The 17,435-nt window shown below is 44.0% G+C and overlaps 1 protein-coding gene across 3 annotated transcripts in view; it reads right to left on the bottom strand.

Annotated features, from left to right (window-relative positions):
* Positions 1-17,435, bottom strand: part of ERBB4 (erb-b2 receptor tyrosine kinase 4) — a 2,224,949-nt gene that overhangs the window by 1,410,159 nt on the left and 797,355 nt on the right. The gene's annotated exons all lie outside the window — the stretch shown is intronic.

The raw sequence follows: 17,435 nt of genomic DNA, 5'->3' as shown, positions 1-17,435 counted from the left end.
GCCACAAAAACTGTGCAAAATTCCATGCTGGTGTAATTTCTGAAATTTTGCCGGGTTTGTGTAGCATAACATTTTACAACTTATGTAAATTACATAACTGTAACATAAATGTTTGTAAAGATTTAATATCCAGTTCCCCTAATCTGCTTTTCAGCATTTGCGTGTCATTTTGCTTATTATTTTTTCTTATCGTTTCAAAATTGTTTTTGAATTGTTATGTTGTGTGCTTTACTTTAATGTCATTTGAATCTGTTTGAATTTTACACATATTTCTCTGGAGAAATACCTGATGCTTTATCCATAGCTATACGGGATTAACCAGATTTACCCACTGAACTGTGTTGTGGCCTTTTTGAGAACCCCCCTCCACAAGATCCCTCGCATGAGCTCTTACTCAGGCCCAGTCACACTGTAAAGTTCCCTGCTCAAGCCCCCTGACTTCCCAGCACCATCAACATGATGTAGGGATACCGGATGAGAATCCTTACACAACTTTTTCATCCTTCATTAGTTAAACAGGAAATCCTCACTGCTGGGAGCTGCAGCTGGGTAATCCATACCTCAGGCAAGATAGGCTACTTTGCTCACTTATCCAAATGGCGAAGTTCCCAAATTCTATCGCACCATCTCACAAAATGTAAAGGTGGAACCTAGTTCGAATAATAAGTATCATTCTGGTGAAGTGACAGGACACGCTAACCATGTGACAGAGAGCTCATGCTTTGACCCATTCAATTTCCTCTATTTCAAGTTCTTTTTAAGTTCAGTTACCTTAATTGATAAAAGACTCAGGGATTGATTTTTTTCAGGAGTGATCTTTGATTATAGGTTGAAGACTTCATTTGTCGATTTATCAGTGGAGTAGAGGATTTCTATTTATCTCATCATATGTCACAGAATTTTGTTGGTCAAATAGGACATTCAGACAGTTCTGAGGCTTTCCTGGTCCACCCCAGGTGCTGTTGTCTGCCAGGTTTTGCTATCAGCAGAGCATTGTGACTATAATATGGAGAGGGGTTGTGCAGTTTGTTTTATTCAAGTTACACATTATTTTCATGCAGCTTTAGATTAATTTAATTAAGTAAAAGAAGGAAGCTGTAACCATTGTACTCCGACTGCATGCCAATTACATAGGAAATAAGCTTGTGGGACACTCTTGGCTGTAATTTGGTGTGTTTGATTTGGTTGTTGTATTGTGAACAATCAAAGCAACTGAACACATTATTATTAGCAAACTGCTTCCTAAAGGATAGGCATCCTTTTGTTTGGTCCTCAGTTGCTTAGCAAATTTCTTGGGCTGATTTAGAGTTTGAGGGATGGGATACTCTGTTGCAATTGGAAGGATATCATGTCTACCGTATTACAAGAGCCATAGGATACAATGCGATTTGACTTCAAATCAGACACTTATTGTTAAACCTTTCTCTTCTTGTTAAGTCTGTGTTGGAGATTAGATTAGCGTAGCTGAGGCAACGGTAGTGGACAGGACAGGAATGGTATTCCTGCATGACCCGTGCAACTAGAGTGTCCTTAACTGAATGCAATGACAGTTTAATGTCCTGCATAATTAAAAGACGGTATCATGTTCCTATATTCCTATGTAAAAATAGTGTTAATCACGTTCATAACCCAGAATGTATCAACACTTAACTAAATATTCATGTCGTTTTATAGTGGTTTTAAAGCTTTTTGTGGCACAAATATGTCTGCTAATTTGCGTGGGTCTAATGGGCCCGGTAACAGTAGTGCTCGATTTCACAATTGCAAGCAGGATTTTAGAAGAATAATGACTCTTGTCTTGTATATATGAATGATATCTTCTCAAGGATGTCCAGCACTTCCTTTGGGATAAGATCTTTCCACCTGCTTGTTCAAAGCGTTTTCGCTGATAGTAGCAAGTTTTTGATTGGTGGGGCACCAAAACAACCAGGTTGAAGGCGGATTCCTCTAATATGGATTGGTCTACAACACGCATTTGCACTTTCCTGAGGTGCTCGGATTGGCGAGAATGTTGAATCAAAATTGATGTCTCTCAAATTTCAAAATATGTAGCGAGTGAGTAGAGGGGTGGGGCAGGGAGCCCAGCAATGGGGGTGGAGGAGGAGGATGGAGCAGTGGCACAATTGGGAGGGAAAGTGGGAGGGGCTGAGGAGAGGTCCAGGGGCTGTAAGGCTTTGAATGTGGTCAACTGTGGCACTGTAAACAAGATTGCTCAATACAACTGCCAATGCGCCACGACCACCAGATCAACCTGGGTGTCACCAAATTGCTTAGAATGGGTACTCTGTATTTTTGGGGATCACCTAAGAGGATCCAACTGGGTTATGTGTACTCACACCAGTAATTCAAAAGAGCCCTTTTGGGGACTGTGTTATTAATGGTAAAAATGCCATTGGCCTTATTGACATGGGCACAAGCCGCTCTGCTCTTAAAACGCCTGAATTCCCCTCCTTACCTCTCTCAGGCATGTCCATAGATCAGTCGGTATTTCCAATAAGAGCATCCCCCACCATACTATAGACCAAGTTTCCATTTTTGTTGGATCTATTAGTGATAAGCTTTCCTTTCTGCTCAGTCCAACATCTCCTATGCACCTGGTAGGTAGGGATTGCTTATGTAAGTTAAATTGTATTGTGTGTTTTCGCACTGAAGGGGTGTTATTGAAAACACCTTAACGACAAGGGAGTAAAGCACTTGTATTACTATGTGAAAGCTTGAGTTCCTCAGAAGCAGCAGACGCAGCTGTCATGTCCCTTGATTTAACCAAATTATTTTGACAGATACCGTCCACATTGTGGTCCACGGGGCGAATGATGTGGGATTAATCTCTTCGATGGAACCCATAAAGGTGACGGTTGACCCTCGGAAGACACTACCTAGAATACCTCAGTACCCATTGTCAGCAGGTGTAATACCGGATTCTTCTTCAGAGGTGTCTAAAAAGATCAGCAGAAACAAAGACATATGTAAAGGCACGATTTACCCTAATATAAGAAAGCGTGTTCCTCCTGCCTTTTTTTTTTTGTTGCATATTTATATAGCGCGAACTCGACCCGAAGGTATTGGAGCGCTTTACATAGCACTGTATTTACATTACACATTCAGGCACGGGGAGATTAAGTGATTTGCCCAGAAGCCCAGGATGTGGACGCGACCTCAAGGCTCGAACCCTGGTTTCCTGCACCAGAGGCGGCAGCGCAGCCGACGGACCTTTGAGATTTTACGGTATACACACAACTTCAAACTCAAATTTGCAGAAACCCTAACAAGACTTTTTCACCAAACATTGTAGTAGGATAATACAAAAAGACCTAGAATGTTATTAGGAAATGTATTTGGAATCATCCTAATGATATTTGATATTATTGTACCTTTTTACCCTTTTTCAAACCCATGTGGTGTCTCTCGTTCACCAGGGAGTCTCAGCAGAAGACAAATGGAAAGAGTTAAACTATTGGCAGGACAGGCCTTTAACTTTCAGTGCCTGCTGAAAATAAAGTGATCAGAGTTCTGCATCAAGCAGTAATGTGAAGGCAGGGTGGGCATGACAAATGGTTTGTCTTGCAAAGATTAGGCGATGGTAGCAAGAAGTTTCCACAGCTGGGAATACGGTAGCAGATTTGCATAAAGAAAGGGAATGTAGCTATACTGGCGAGGCTAGTGGTGAGGGAAACATTATATAATTTATTGCATGTTAATTTGGACACCTTTTCGCGCTGGTGATTGGTTGGTCATGCGAATGCCAACAAATGGCTCTCTCGCAGCTCTCCTGCACCCAGCATTTTCCCTTATTGGCACCATGCTGCTGTGCAAAGGAGCCATGACCAGCATGTTTGGTGCAGGGGTCATAAGTAACCACAGCAAGAAGATATAGAAAGTGAAACCAATGTCAGAAGTGGTTGTATACTAAGTCCCTATGAGCAAAAAAGGAATCTTCAATGAGGAGAATACTCCATTTAGTATACTTTGAGATCTGCGGGACTGTGAAAATACCATACAGATGGGATATGGGAAAAATACCATACACTTGGAGAATAATTTAAATGCCCCTTTATTCCTGTAATGTCACCAATATCGCCTGTCCAGGAGACCCCTGTGTCTGCCCCACGAAAACTCTTCGTGTGTGCAGGGGGTGAAGAGATGATCCTGCAGACCAGAGCGAATACACATCGATTCCCGAAGGAGAACATGGCTATCTAGACCAGAGCGTGGCTATTCACAACAGAACCTGGCCAGCTGCAAGAGCTGCGAAATTCAAGCTGACTGGGTCAGTCATTTACTCATTCAGACTTTTACATATTTATGTGGACTGTGTGGTGGCGCTTTAAATCCGCTTTGGGTTGAAGAACAAAGGAATAGTCGAAATGGCAGAATAGTAAAAAAGTCTTACTTTTAGGGTTAACATGACTGCAAACTATCGGTAAACACAGTTTAATTAATGCAGTAACATAAACCGTAGGAATAAACTTTATAAACCCCATTATAATGTCTTTATCCAACCATTCTAGTTTGTCCTCGTCGCCGTTTTTATTTTTTCGCTTTTCTAGTTTATCTTCGTCGCCATTTGTATGTTGTCGCAGTTCTCGCTCCTTATTGGACGTGCTTTTAATGTCTTCAGACACTTTAATTAACTTCTCTTTTCACTCTTTATGAGCACGGGGACCCACTGAGGGTGGCGTTGCGCACGATACCGCGGGGAGGGGGCGGGGGGCAGAGCAGAAGAGACGCCTTTCAATATCGGCTCTTTAGGCGCTCGCATCCTCCATACATGCAGCCCGCACACATCCAGTCCCTCCGAGTACCGAATGGCAGACAACGGGGGTGCAAGCAGGTTTACTATTTGGATTTCTGTCTAATTAAGGACGAAGTAGAACTAGAAAGTCATTACACATACCATTTAAGCCAAATTTAAATAGCTCCTTTTCCCCAGAGGTAATGGCTAGCGCCGTTCATCTACTTTGCAGCTGAGATCCATCCTAATAAATCCATTTTTAATTTAACTGCCTCGGCCACCAGGGTAAAGCTATATTTTTTTTCTAAATCTTCATTGAATCTGGAAGCACACGTGTTTTAGAATATGTTTTTCCACAGCTTTAATAACCTTCTTGGTGAGCACCCCTAAAGAAAGGCCCTTAAACAGAGCTATAACCAGTCCTGAGCAAATGACCACCACTTCTCAATAAATCATATGATGGAGTTTAAACAGCTCATAATCTTGCTTTTCTTCTCTTAAGCGCCCCTTGGTGTTTTTATTGGATTTCTAACGCCTTCGGGGAAAGAACCAGAGTGGGGTAGAGACAGCCCTCATTTCACTGAAACTTAATTTGAATAATTAAGGGTTTTGCGCTCCCTCCTCCTCCGCAATACAAATGCATTCTTTTTAAAAACTGCCTGCCACCATCACTACTGTTTTGCATTCTAGTGTAATATACAGAATTAGTAACACACATTATAATGAAACATAAGGAAACCTACTTACTTTATATTTAAAATGTACACATCACAAACAACTGCAAAAAAAATCTCTGAATGTTTAGCGTGGAGCTGCTGCTTGCACAATTTGAAGGCACTCAGCAGATGCCTAGTGTTAGATCTGGCATTTGTTTTGCGTGGTTTCCACTGTCATTTGCTTCAGACCTCCTGTTTTTGATTGTGTGCTGGACTTCGTTTTGCTGGTGTTTGAACTCTGGGCACGTTACCACTGCTGACCAGTGCTAAAGTGCATGTGCTCTGTGTCTGAAATGTAATGGCATTTGGTTTCTCCATGATTGGCATATCCGATTTACTCATAAGTCCCCCGAACAGTGCACTACATGTGCTCAGGGCCTGTAAAGCAAATGCTACTAGTGGGCCTGAAGCACCGATTAGCCTTCCAAACGTGAATCAGGCCTGTCACAGCAGAGCCTGTGTGCACAGGTTTTAATTGCCACGTCGACCAGGCAAGTACACCTACATGCTGGGCCCAATCCTGCCCTTTAACTACATTTAAGACACCTCTGAGGATGGCCCTAGGTAGCCCCAGATGCCGGGTGCTGTCTATTTAAAAAGTGTGACATGTGCTTTTAAGTATTTCATGTCTTGATAGTAAAAAAACTGCTAAATTAACTTTTCCCAACAGCACAGCTAAATTCACTTTTCACTACAGCAAGGCCTAGCTCTCCCATAGGTTAGCCTTAGAGCTGCCCTGTAGCATTTTACAGGGGTATCTTCCAATTGGGAACTGCATATCTCAATAGCACATCACCAGGCTGACGGGTCTTCCTGAGAAAGAGTGGTTGGAGGAGTCAATACTTGCACCTTAGTAGGGCTGTGCCTGTCCCCAGAGAAAGAATTGCATACACTGTGTAGTGTGTCTGGAACCAGAATCAGGAAGTGCAGGGTCTTGTGCACTACAAAGACCTTTCTTTGAAGTCATCCTACTTCAAAGGCCAACACGGGTATAAGTACTGGACGTCTAACACCATAACAGTGAAAACCCTTCTGGACTGAGGATATTCTGCCAGGAAGAAGAGCTGTTGGACTACCAGAAGGGACTGCCACTTGTTATTGTTAATATATATTTGTAAAGCGTCAAATCACCAGCGGTCTCTAAGTGCTACCACACTGACCCTGAACCCAAAAGTCCCCTAATGCCGGCTGATCGAGCAGAGATGGGGTAAGCTTAACCAATTTCTCAGTAAATAGGATGGTCTTCAATTTCTTCCTAAACGGAAGTAGCGTTGCTTCCCCACCGAAGCTCTCCGGTAGCTTGTTCCAGAGCTGGGAGATCACCGCAGAGAAGGGCCGCCCCCCCAGCGTAGCTCTATTAAAACACAGACAGGTCAACGAATTTCTCCCGGATGAACGGAGACATCGACTAGGCACACAGAGCTTCAATCAGTCTTTTATATAGCTGGGTGCCGCTCCATACTGAGCTTTGTGTACAATGCACAGGCCCTTAAACCTGACCCTCTGCTTAATTGTTGTAGCAGGGGTGTGGCGCTAGTTCGTCTTGGCAGCTTAAAAATCAATCTTGCTGCGTCATGTAATGTCACCTGAAGCTTCCCCAGGAGTTTCTCAGGGAGCCCAATATAGACTGCGTTGCAGTAGTTGCAGTAGTCCAAGCGTGACAGAATTAATGCTGACACAACTGTACGCATGGTGGTAAATGACAGCAAGGGTACCAGTTTCTGAAATCGGCTCATCAGACTCACGCAGCCCCCCACAACCGCAGCTACCTGATTGTTCATTGTTAGCTTGGTATCTAACCTGATACCCAAGCTCTTCACAACCGGCACCGGCACCAGTATCGGAGTGGTGCCAATATCTTGTGGCCAGAAGAGGCTGGACCAGGGGTTAGCCCCTGTGCCAAGGGCAAGCACCTCTGTCTTGTCTGGATTTACCCTGAGCAAATTGCAGGTCATCTAGTTCATAGTGAACCGGAGGATGTTCTGTACATTAAGCTGTGCCTGGGTGGAATTGTCAATGCACACAATTAGCTGGGGGTTGTCGGCATAATTAAACACCTGACAGTCCAGTTTTGCCAACGCTTCTACCAATGGCTGAAGGTAGACATTAAAAAGCAACGGTGACAACGCGGAGCCCTGCGGGACCCCACACAGCAAGGCACCATACCTGGATGTACGGTCGCCCAGTTGGACTTTTTGGAACCGATGCTCCAGGAAGGAAATAATCCATTGGAGAACTGTCCCAGTAACTCCCAGCAGTCTAACACGGGTCACCAGCTCTGCATTGTTCACTGTGTCGAATGCGGCTGAGAGGTCCAATAGAATCAGTGCAGAGGGGTTTTTCTTGTCAGCTATGAGCCTTAGCTCATCCAGCACTGACAGCATCACCAGCTCAGTGCTGTTGTGGGCCCTAAATCCAGCTTGCGGACATGTAGCAGCTGATGATCTTCCAGAAAGGACGAGAACACTCGGAGCACATGTTGTTCAAGAACTTTGGCCAAAAAAGGGAGTCTCGAGATAGGTCGAAAGTTCTTTAGATTCTTAGGGGCCTATTAAGATGGCGGGCGGACTTTAGTCCGCCCGCCAACCTAGCGATGCAGGTACCGGCCGCCAGTGGTGCGGCGGTCCCGCACCGCCAATTCGGATGCCACCACCACTGTGGCGGTGGCATCCTCCATTCCCAGCATTGTGACGGGTGGTGCTCACAACACCTCCCGCCACAATGCTGGGAATGCACGTTGTGCATTGTCATGCACAAGGTGACAGGCACCGCTCAGTGCCTGCCACCTTGTCCGTGACAATGCCGGGGGGTACCATAGGTACCCCCATGTGCAACCCCCACCCGCCAATACCGTGGAGGCCCGCAACAGGCCCCCATAAGCAACATCTGCATAGCTTTCCATGGCGGGGTCTCCGCCATGGAAAGCCCTGCACCGCTGCCCATGCTAATATGGATGGCGGTGTCTAGCAGACACGCCACCATATCCAGCCTCTTTTCCACCCGGTCGACTGGTCGACCGGCAGAAAACCGGCAGACGGTCTTTCCATCTGCCGGGGTCCCCCCATACTAATATGGCGGGGGGAAATGGGTGGCAGGCGGGGTATGATGTAGGGCAGATCGCCACCGCCATGCGGGTGGTGGCGATCCGCCCTACATGATGATAGACCCCTTAGTGTCAGCCCCTGGTTTCTATAACATTTTTAAATTTGTGTGGGTCCTTCCCTGTAACCAAGGACAAGTTTAATAGGGACATCACCTCTGGCCCTGTTACCGGGAGGCCCATTTTGAACACACCTGGAGGGCAAGGGTCCTCTGGTGACCCCGATTTGACTTTGGCCATGATATGGGCTAGGTCATTAGGGTCTAGGGCAGGAAAGACAGAAAGTGTACCGCCCTGAAAATCTGGTAGATCTAATACTGGAAAGGGACAGGAGCTTAAACGGGTGCTGCCTATTTCCCTAATAAAATCTTGGACCTTAACTAGGAAGAAATCCTGAATTTTCTCACAGTCGTCCTGATTGGTGACTGCCCTGTGTTCTTTCTTAGGACTCAACTCTTTCAATTCATTGAAAGTCTCTTTTTGAATGTCTGTGGCCTCCTTGGTCTTTGATGCGTAGTACATAGATTTAGTTGTGATCATTAGAGCTTTATAGGAGGCTAGTTTTAGTTTATATTTCTCATGGGCCTCTGAGTCATATCATTTCCGTCAATGCCTTTCGCATTGACGAAGGGCCTGTTTTTCCCTTCTCAGTTCTTCCGAGTACCACGGAGCACCCATTAGTTCTATTCATTATTCTTTCCCTCCGAACAGGGGCCACAATATCCATAGCCGTCTCAGCCAGTGAGTAAGTTTCTCGTACTCCTGGTCCGGGTCACTGGACTGTGTCCCTGGGTGGACAGTCTCACATAGTGCTGCCCTTAGACTTGCTGCTTGCTTTGCTATGTTGGCCCGCTATATGCTGCTTCTTGCCTGGGAGTGAGAGGACTGGACTTTGTTCTCTGCATCTTGCTTTCTAAGGTTTCTCCAAGTACTTGAGTTGAGCTTGCCTCCATTTGAAAGCCCCAGGGCCATCAAAGACTTCACCAGCATCTTGGTACCACCATCTGGGATTCTTTAATGGGAGTCCTGACCTTCCAAGTGCTGCCAGACCCAGCCCTGGACCCTTAAATGTGATTCTGGTGCTGCAACCAAGAAATCGATGCATCAACTCACATCGCCACTGCCTTCACCGAAGTCACGATATTCTCTCACTGAGTGGCCAATGTCCACAACTTACAATGCCAGCCCCGATGGTGCCGCAGTGCCCCCAAAGTACTGCCGCTGCATGAATCTCGAGCACTGCTTCACCGAAGAATGAGAGTGATGCACAGCTCTGACTCCGACACAGCACCTGAGGCATGGTGGTTCAACATTAATGCCGCAGAATTGACGCACCATGTTGTGACTTGGACGTATCATCAACACTGCATTGCCTTCAGGAACCAAGGTCTCGCACCTACAACCGATGCATCATCTACCCTGTGCCCCGCATCGGCCCTAAGCATTAGCGGCTAAACGGCCCTGCACCGCCCCCAGGATATGATGCATCTGTTTGCTACAGTGACGCCTCACCTCCTTTGGGCAACTCATTTTCCCAGGGTACTAACGTGAGAATGACCTGCACTCCAGTAAGGAACCGATGCATCACCTGCCTTCACGATGTCTCACCTCATCTGCGCCTCCCACTATCTTTGACTTTGTGGTGTATCCATGGTACTGTACTGGGGTCTGTGTGACTTCCGGCATGCACTCCTTTACAGTCAGACTGATCTTATGGATTTGCCTCGGTCAAGGGCAACCAAATAGCCCCAGTTTGAGCTATTGTTTTCTAAGTACTATAACTGCATTGAGTACCAAAGGATTCAAATCTTGTCTTGTGTATTTTGGATTTATGTCGTTCTAATCTTGTTTTACTCCGATAAATATTGACTATTTTTCTAAACTGGGGTGGAGTACTTTTGTGGTGTTTTCACTGTGTTACTGAGTTAGTGTGTGTGCCCACAATTACTTTAACCATGTCTCTTTAGATTAGCCTGACTGCTCTGTGCCAAGGGTGAACACAGGTAAACTTAGAGTGTACTAGACTTACCCTGACTAGAGAGTGGGTCCCGAATTGGATAGGACGCAAATAATTGCCAACTAGAGACCCCATTTCTAACTGCTTGCATCAAAACATACTGCAAAGAATCACCGTAAAGTCAGAGTTTCCGACTATGAGGCTCATTCAGAGCCTGGAGGGTAGTCCGCATATCCATTGGGCCATAGTTAGAGATCCCCACTGGATTGGCAGAGATCTTTTCACCAAAGGTGTTCCCACCTATTAGCTAGAGAACTTTCAGTGAAATGTAATACCTGTTGGCCGCCAAGTCATGGGGGTTGGCAGGCATTTTTTTTTTTTTTAAGAAACAGACCTTCAAGGCAAGGGTTAACAGTTGTGAATAGAGATAAAAAGTGTTGAAAAGTCCGACGTTGGTGGTGCCGGCTATATGGCATGTTGGCAAAATGGCATGTTGGCATTCGTTAAGGAGTTTCTGATACAGGAGGCAGCTGAGGCTCTACTGTTGGAAATTGAGGGGTTCCGTCAACTCCAAATGAGGAAGGAGAACTGCAAGGTTGGAAGAGCAGGACATTTGTGGTGGATGTCTCACAACCTTTAAGTGACCCCTTAAGTGCCTTTTAATATAACCTGTGCTAGCTACCATTTTGCAAAAAACAAAAACAAATTACCTACTCACAGAGCAGTACCAAGTAAACTTTATTAGATTAAGTGGAATGCAGCATGTTTTATTGGTGGACACCCATGGCCTTTGGCACCAACTGAGAAGTTCAGCACATTGTGATTTTACATGAGGGTCACGCTATAGAAAAATGCACAAACTCACATTTGGCACCAGCATATTTGTGTTAGAAACTGCTTAGGGGGTTGGGTAAGGTGAAGTAGGGTGGGATTGTTTTTCAAAATAGTTCAGTGAAAGAAATGAATGGTTTGAACAAATAAGCAGAGCTTTTTTTTTTATTGCTAGATGCTTTTAAATTTGCGTTTTAGCCAAACCGACTACCCAAAGCGTTCCCGCTGCTCCATTAACATTTTAAGACAGGTAGGTTTCCTGCAGAGGTTAAAGCTGGCCAGCACAGGGCTCAGCTGACTTTTGGCTAGGATCACATTGTAGAAATACTACCTACATACTAGCTTAAAATATATTGTTGGCACCTTCATCTCCACTTTTCCTGACTTTGTCAATAGTTTGCAGTATGAGTACAGGCCTTAGTAGGATAGCCCTGGTAGGATAGTCATACAGTGCTTTATGCTTCCTTGTGGCCAGTGTTACTGTCCTTCGCTCTGTAGAGGACAGTGTTATTTACAGAGCAGCAGAGGTTGCACACTTGCAAAACCAGATGAAAAACAGCCGGCTGCAGCCTTGAGAGCTTTACTTCAGCATTAGGGGTGCCACATGAACAACTCCAATACCAGGCTAGGTCCCATATCTCCTGTGGCTTTGTACTTGTCAGAGCTTCACAGCGGCAACATTTCACTGTATATTTCTGTGATGTTTTTTACAGCTTTACGTAGTGTGCATTCTGCCATTGGTATGGTGTGGAAGGGACATTAGCGTTGTATACTGTCTCGCTCAAGCTAGTTGTGTTGTAAATCGAAGTTTGACGCGGTTTGTGAATTGCAGTAAGTTGCAGGCAAGTTGAAGGTAACGGATGTTATGTTGGTGATCGAAGTGTTGTACGTTTCTAGCGTGTAGCCTGAGTTCTGACCAAGTTGATTAGTTATAGGGTTGTGCCTAATTCACGTAATTTTCTTTTGCATAATTATAGAAAATGTTTTCAAAATTATGCACAATTTCACTAAATGCAAATCCATCATTGAGCACTATAATTTAGTGTGAAATGCATGCATACGCATTTTGCAGTCAAAACTGCGAAAGACAGAAGTAGTATGAGCGACAGCCACTTCTGTTCTGGCCATTTGCCTTATTTCCACGCAGCCACTATAAAACTTTGCTACAAATGGCACGGCATGGTATAATGGCGTAATTTCAGCAACAAGCATATCGAGAGATGCTGAAATTTTTCTGGCTTTATTTTACATTTTGCCTAGGCCTAATTGCATGCTTACATGGTTATTTGGCTTGTGCGTTGCCAACTGGTTTGGATACATGTGAATTCAGGGCTGGACTGGCCGTAGCGGGCACCGGGCGTTTCCCAGGTAGGCCGCCAGGGTGGGGGCCGGTTTTGGGTCCATGGGGGGGGCCTGTTTTGTTACCGGGGGCTGGCAATATCGGCCCCCTGTTACAAAATTGGCCGAACCCAGCCCTAGCAAGCAGCTCGGCCGCACCCCACTCCCTCCCCCAGGGGTCCTGGCTGAGCAGTTTACCAGGGCTGGTTTCGGTTCCCAGTCCGGTCTTGTGTGAATTAACTAGATTTTTGGTGATTTTGTTGGTGTTTGGAACTCATAAGTGCCATTTAAGTCATAACTGAGAAGTGCTGTATGCGTGCAATGTCTCTTCTAAGCGTATTGTTGGAATAAACTGTAGAGCATCACAAGGAAAGGAAACTGATATTCCCAATAATTACAGATACACAGAGTACATCGCAGTCATTACATCAACAGACCGGTTTGAATCTTTCAAGCAGGTTTTCTCAAGCTCGTTGGGCCAAAATAACCTTTAAATGCCCTTAGGCAATATACTTCTAAAGCTCTCTTTCAAATCTACAGTATTCCAAAAGTAGGAGCGTGAAAATTGCATAATTTGTTCTGCAAGATGTCATGAAATCCCATAAACCTTCTGTGAAATAGCACAAAATTATAGTGTCAGAGCGAAATGTGATTTATCAGTATTTTGCGTGATCTTTTCATGTGAGTGCACACTTCACATAAAACGCTCTTGTAAGATACCGGCAGAGGACAACTTCGAACAGTAAATTTCACTCAAAGCTAAATTCAAGAATTTCTTTAATTTTTGCAGGTAAAATTAAAATTTTGCCCAGGTCTAATAGCTATACAAAATTTGGCCCATGCTTTTAAAATTGAGTGAGCTTTTGAAGGCACCCTTGGACAGAGAACAAGATCTTGCAGGACCCGACAGAGATGGGAACTTGACAGGATTTGACTTTCTTGCCATTGCTCCAAGTCATGGAACCATTGGTGAGAGCAGCTGCTTTCCAGAATGGGAGAATAAGGTCAGAGAGGCTATATGTGTATGTGGGTGACATAACCATCTATTTAAATAATCCATCAAAATTAATTATGATGTTCTTACAAGAGCTGAAGTGTTTGACCAGCTATCTAGATTACACCTGGGAGAAGCTGACACTAATTCATTGGGAAAGGGAGGGGGATTAATGGGGTGCAATGAAGAATTAATTGCAGACTCTGGACTGAACTAGAACAGAGTGAATAATAAATACATGGGTATACACCCAGCACATAATAATTAAAGATGCAATTGACAATTCTGGCTTCTCAGTGCGTTGCCGGAAAACATAGTGATGCTGTCCAGATGCCTCTGTCTCTTGCAGGGCTTCAGTTGCCTCTTCCCTAAAGGATCATCCATAGATGAAGTTCATCTCACGTGGAAAACACACGAGGGTCAAACTCAAAATAGTAAAACTGGCACATGGGAGAACGTTGACTTAGTATCCCAGAATTTAGGGCATACACAGTTTTGCTTCACAGGTGTAACGTGAAATGGCCCCGTGCCTGGGTAGGCACTGTTAGAGAGGACATGGCTTTGGGAAACACAAAGAAACCTCTGACTGGTTCAATCCCCTGACACATTTCCCTCATTTGAACTTCTTAATGAAACAAATATGGGATTGGGCAGTAAGAAATCAATTCAAATATCACAATTTGTTTAGGATTAAGCTTGTCAAGTTCTGAAAAAATGACGAGATCATAAGACATTGCACAGCTGAATTAAGCAAGGGAGTACAAAAATGAGGGGTCTGTATAATGGGGATAAAATATTTTCTTTCAGTTAGGGATGGCCTTAGTTTGTTGTCCAACCAGGTGAATTTCTCATACATGCCAGAATCTTAAAACCAGCTGGAGAAAATGGCAACGGCTTTCTTGATGAGTAGTAAAAACAGCAATCATGAAATAAATCACTATTTTAGCAGAAGGGCAGACTTCATTCTTTATGCATTTATTCATTAAGATAACAATATTGTTGGTATTTGAGCACGGGCTGCTGTAGATAATAACATGTTCTGCAATACATACAACATGAAAAACCAGTTTAATGGAGTGCCAGCTTTAGTGCTGTGGGCTCCCGGTGCGACATTCATTTGTGCCCTCCCCCCATTGACCTCCTCCTCGGATTCCCTATTGACCACTGGGCAAAAGTACACCTTATCTCTCCCTAGACACTCTCTCTCATACATTTAATTTGTTTTTACCATACTCATAAATGCTGAATTTACTAATAAGAATGTACATCTATCCAAACAAACCCTTTTCAGCAACATTAGGGATAATGAAAGACTAGGGGGGAAAAAACAAAACTTCCTAACATATTTCATGTAGTTTGCATGCCGCTCTTTTTTGACGGTTCGTAACCGTCACTGTTCTATATTAGGGTTGTATTTTATGAACTGCGGTGACAAAAGGATATCTGTGACAAAAGCAGTAATCCACTCAGCTATACAGTACATATCTGTGATATGCACAGTGAGAGTTCTTTGCATCAGGCATATTAACCCTCTGTGCTACTATATGGCGAGGGAAAACTGCCACTAGACAAAACTCTAATCTCTCTCTCTAGCAAGAAAATTAATCACAAGAGTTAGCTTGACATTTCTGATGTTGCCTGAAAACTGGACACACAAGCAACTCTGCCACTGGTGTTTGTCAATCATATGTTATTGCTAAAAACAGCCCCCTGAGGTCAGAGCCCCCACCCAGGGCAGCGCCCAGTGTGGCTGCACCAGTTGCACTGCCCTAAAGCCGGCCCTGAATGGATAGCATGAATTGGGTAGTGTTACTGAGGCTGCCTTTTGAGCAGGGATGCATAGCACTACATACATAAAAATATCTTACAATATGAACAATTACACTGTACATGGATGATGGCTTGAGGGGGTAATACATGGTATCAGAATGAAGATTTAGTCAATATTTCCTTCTTGTTTGAGGGGTTATTTTGACAGCAGTTTTGAAGATGGAGAGAGAGAGAGGAAAGGGCGTCAAGTCACAGGGGAGAATGAAGAGTTTCAAGCAGGTTAAATGACTATAATTTTGAAATGGTGCAGGGAGGATTGTCTGTACATATAGGGGTTTGTTTTGTTGACTGCAGATTGTGGCAGGAACCATACCGCGCAAGATTTTCAGCTACATAATTCAGATATAGCCAGTTTGCTGTTTTGAAGACGAGTGTGGTGGGTGCTCAGATGCAATGGCAGAGATGGACTACACTATTTTCCCAATCCCCTCTGCAAAAAGTTAACCTGTGCAAAATGCCACAGGCTGATCCAAAAGGTGAATTACTTTTCAAACAAGATATTGTTATAGGAGACTGACCCAAAACTCACTCTTTGTGTATTATTTAGAAAAGGCTGTGCCGAGATAGGCAGTTAGAGTAAGGCTATGCTTAATGGTCTCTTGTGAAGGAAACTCATATGTAGAAGAGGTGAGAACCAAGCACAAGATTTAAACAACTGTAGGGCATTTGTTCACAGCTCTATCATGTATGCTGCTCCAGAACATTTGTCATGATGTAGTGTATTAGGCAACTGTTTGTATTATACTGATTGTTGCTTAAGGTCAGACCTCTGCATATATCTGGATACGAGTTAATTGAACTATGCTAAGCCAAAGGCTTGCTGAATGCTACGTAATGCTTGGGAAAAAATACCCCAAACTATGGCCATTGATGCCCACGAATATAAAACAAATGAATACCTTATCAATGCCGATTTCAAGCTTAACCGTGCTAATGTTTACATATTGGTTCCAAGAAAAGAACGAAAATAAAAACAATACTGCATCAATAAAAAACTCTTCCACTCACCTTGTTCTCAATGCTAATTGTTAATGTTGTAACTACTACGAACAATATTTTTGAATAAAACTCCCAATATGGTGCCAGATTTTCACCATGTTTTTTTTAGCGTCTGGCACCACTAGACAAGAGCAATCCTAGCCCAAGGCTTTTAAGCTTAATAAGAAATCACTTTCTGCATTCAGGACTTGCTGAGAGTGATTTATAAGTAACACTTAAAGAAGCATGCCAACAATATTCCCTATAAACAAAAGTTACTATAGTAAATACCCATTGTCCATTAAAAACGTATCCATCAACAAGAATAAATTCAATTTCTCACAAAGTGAAGCTTTTTTCCTGGATAATGTCCGGGTCGCCTTTCCTGCTACAGCCATCAATGCATCGTCTTTTGCGGTTTCAGCTCACTTTGGATGCCCAGTTTTACCAGAGCCAATGGGAATAGAGAGGATAAATACTGATGGGAAGGGAAGGGTTGATGACTTGCAAGGGTGAGAGTAGGAAGGAAATGCAAATGTCAAGTGGAGAAGAGATCAGGAACTGCCTGGCGCAGATGGAAGCAGGCATGGTCGGTAGAAGGCAGAAGAGGATTTGCAAGGAAGAAAGATGACTGGATGGTCTTTTTCATAACCAATGTATGCTGCAGGATTCCCAAGCCCATTTGCTTATTTTTGGCAATATTAGTGTGCTAATTATCACCTTGAAGTCACTTCATAGTACTAGCCAATCAAGCGGGACCTGAGGAGTTAGGAAGCTGATTGGAAAGACAGAATGTTCTTCAATTAGTTATCTCAGACCCTCACATCAGGTGCCGGATACTAAAACGATTGCCTAGTGGTGAAGCACAGGTCTCGGTTCTCCAGTCTGAAAGTCGAGTGTTTAGGAGAAGGCTATTCTACCTAAATGGTGAGTGACCAGAAACCAGGTCATTTCTTATT

The sequence above is a fragment of the Triturus cristatus genome, chromosome 3_2 (assembly GCF_964204655.1).
Source record: "Triturus cristatus chromosome 3_2, aTriCri1.1, whole genome shotgun sequence".
NCBI classification, from domain to species: domain Eukaryota; kingdom Metazoa; phylum Chordata; class Amphibia; order Caudata; family Salamandridae; genus Triturus; species Triturus cristatus.
Note: the sequence above shows the minus strand (reverse complement) of the source record. Positions and strands in the feature narration are given on the sequence as shown.